We start from the raw sequence: 3,418 nt of genomic DNA on the forward strand, positions 1-3,418 counted from the left end.
GAAATGATTATCATATAGGTTTTTGACCAAACACGCTCTGAAAAAAGCCGACAGGTGTCAAAGGTCACCGGAAGCAATCTAGTTCTTCTGGTTGTGCTCATGTAAAAACAAAGCTTTATTGAATTTCAGGGAAAAACTATTGGTTTTAGAGCTTTAGAACTTTGCCCGATCATTAAAAATCCTTCAGTACACCTCTCATTAAAATTTCAAGAAATTTGAGCCAGTATTTGCCAAATTAGGACGAAAAAACGGTGTTCCTTCCATAGACGGCCATGTTAAAAGCTGACGGCTTTGATTTTCGGCCAAGTTTTAATTTTTTTTCAAAAAACCTACTAAATATAATCTTTTGAAACTTTGCACAAAAATCACAAACCTTATTTTACACCTCTCATTAAAATTTCAAGAGATTTGAGCCATTATTTTCCAAATTAGGGCCAAAAAACTTATTTCCCCCCATAGCCGACCATGTTAAAAGCTGACGGCTTTGATTTTTGTCTAAGTTTTAATTTTTTTTACAAGAAAACTATACAATATAAACTTTTGAAATTTTGCACAAAAATCACAAACCTTATTTTACACATCCGATTAAAATTTCAAGAGATTTGAGCCATTATTTGCCAAATTAGGGCAAAAAACCGGTGTTCCTCCCATAGACGACCATGTTAAAAGCTGACGGCTTTGATTTTTCGAGCAAAAATCCCCGATACGCGCTTTAACATAGGAAAATAATTCTTTGGGCGGGCTTCTTTAGCGCGAGCAGCTTGCGTCCGCGAGTCGCGTGATCCAGGGGGCTATGGTTTTGAAAAGGCAAAAATTGTAAGAGAGATTGTTAATTCAATTAGTTTTTGGTAGTAATTGTTTCTAGTGCGCGGGACACGCAGAATCAGAGAGAGTATAACAATCAAGAGGAGTAGAAATAAGCCTAAAAGTTGACTCCGAGTTTGTGCGATTTCTAGACTCTAGAGTTATGTTTTTTTCTGGAAAATTAATAATTATAGTTTATTCATAGAGACAGGATAGTAGATCTTCTTCTACTTCTGGGTTTTTCTGCTTGAAATAAAGGGGAGGAGGCGTAGAACACGTCACACTGACGTCAGGGATAATTTATTAGAGCTTCGACACGGCTTGGGATCTATAAGCGCCGCAACAGACGTATGAAAAAACATCATATATAATCGAATAACCAATGAGATGCGGGGAGGAGAAGCTGGCGGTTAAAAGAAGGTTTTAGCCCTTCCCCTTAACTTCAATCAGGTGTTAGTATGCGGTCTAAGGACGTTTAAAGATTCCAAATAGAAGATAATCTATGTATTCCTTATACAGTAGAGACTGTTATCTCTTCGTACAGACGTAACTTTATTTACTATTTTGTGATGTTAGAATGGATATACTAACTAAACTCAAAAGATGTAATTAGATTTATTTGGAAACACCTTGGGGGTTTTATCATTTCCGGTGGAGCGCGTAATCTTCTACCACGGCTGAAAAAACCCCAAAACCTTTTTAAAGGATATATACTGATGGGGTGCTGATAGCGAGAAAGCTGTAATAAGCCCCTCAGGGGCTTAACTAAACGAAATTCAGTATAGACACCTAAGGGGGAGAAAAAACAAGAAGGCTGTACTTTTTACATCGGCTCTACCGATTCAAAGTACTTCAAAATATGTTTACAATGTCTATTGAGGTTTTTCTTTTTTTTTTCGAAATTTTTTTAAGACAGGCATAATGACGTCATCGTAGGGCTATATTTTTCCCCGCCTATCTATTGTTTACATACCTAAAGTTCCTTACTAGAGTGTTTATAGACCAAATAGTGTCAGTAGGCCAAAAATGACTTCAATGTCAATTTTTTGAGGGAAAAAATGGGAATCGCATCATGTTTCCGTTTAGTGGCGATAGGTGACGCTATTTTAAACGGCTTATGTTTGCGTTGCTCATTGTTTTCATAGAGCCTAGCCTAATTCGCGATTGAGTTGGAGCTATAGCGCGAGCGGCTTGCGTCGTGATACGCATGATCGAGTGGGCTATGTTTGGAGACACTAAGCGGAAACGTGATGAGCTCCACGAGTTTTAATTTTTTTTATCACAAAAAATGGGACTTTTACGTCGTTTTTGGCCTATTGACGCTACTCGGTCTATATTCGGGCCTCAATTGGTCTACCGCGAATGCACCCCGCTACTTCTTTTCGATGACATGAAACCGCAAAGTTCATGATAACACGAATTGATTATTTACAACGTTACGCTGCCTCAGCCACCATCAACAATCAAAACCCATGAAATCTTATCGGCTTTTGACTTAATTCTACGCGATTTCAGTTTCGACTTTGTGTGCGAGTAATTACCAGTCCTGCCTAAGAAGTACGCGTCATCATACAAAGCGCAAGTACCCACGGACAATGGACAACAATTCCTTGGACCTCAATGGTAAATATTGTTGATAATCTTTATTCATTTATTTATTTTTTTTTTAAACCAAAACGAAATGCCAAAAGCCAAAATTCCTTCCAACGAATACATGTAAGAACCTAGAAAAATGTTCTGACTTGGGTATTAGCCGCTTAGGACTTTGTTATATTTTTTCGGTCAATAACAGTATTGGTATTAAGGGTAAAATCCTACCACGTTCTTTCACCATAAGCTCCTAAGACCACGTGACATGTAACCGACGAAAATAGGGATTTACAAAGTGTCGATGCGACTCTATATTGTGATCTTTTGGAGAAAAAAAACCCCAGAAGTTTGACTCCAACTATATACACACGCAACCAAACTTAGATCCCTGAATCACGTAAAATAACCATGATCTTACAGTAGATATAAATGCAACCAAGTAACTATTGGTTTTTAAAGGGATAGTATCAGAAATGAGAAAAAAAGGTAAGAATATACAAAAAGGATAGTTATGGGACCAACAGTGTGCTACTGATAAGGGGTCACCCTTTTTTGGAACATCTTGTATATTTTAGCGCATCATGCGTTGTCTATATTGAAATATACTTACTGTGTCCGTGTAACTCTTTTCCGAACCCATAGATCATTCTTGACTTAGTAAATATATAGAGAGTAACACCGTATTGGTTTTTCCCAGAGCTATTTTCGTGGTATACTTGATATTGATATTTATGATATCATACATCATGTAAGCGTGAAACAAACGCATGCATCATAATAAATAGAATATGTATTTCTCTATATTATATAAACGGAACAAAGGTAGTATTCGTCCAGGAATGCTTGAGTATACAGGGTGTTCCAAAGGGTAATTATAGAACCGCAGTACAGTGGAACTGTTCTATGGACAATCAACATGTTCTGTACTTCTATGACCGATTTTGCCCCCATAAGCTGATACGACAAAGATCCCTAAATAATGATACGAAATTTTAACAAAGCTTCATTTATTTTCATCCTTAAG

The sequence above is a fragment of the Phalangium opilio genome, unplaced genomic scaffold (assembly GCF_054372755.1).
Source record: "Phalangium opilio isolate 3A_F unplaced genomic scaffold, DU_Popi_V2 ptg000105l_1, whole genome shotgun sequence".
In the NCBI taxonomy this organism is placed as follows: Eukaryota; Metazoa; Arthropoda; class Arachnida; order Opiliones; family Phalangiidae; genus Phalangium; species Phalangium opilio.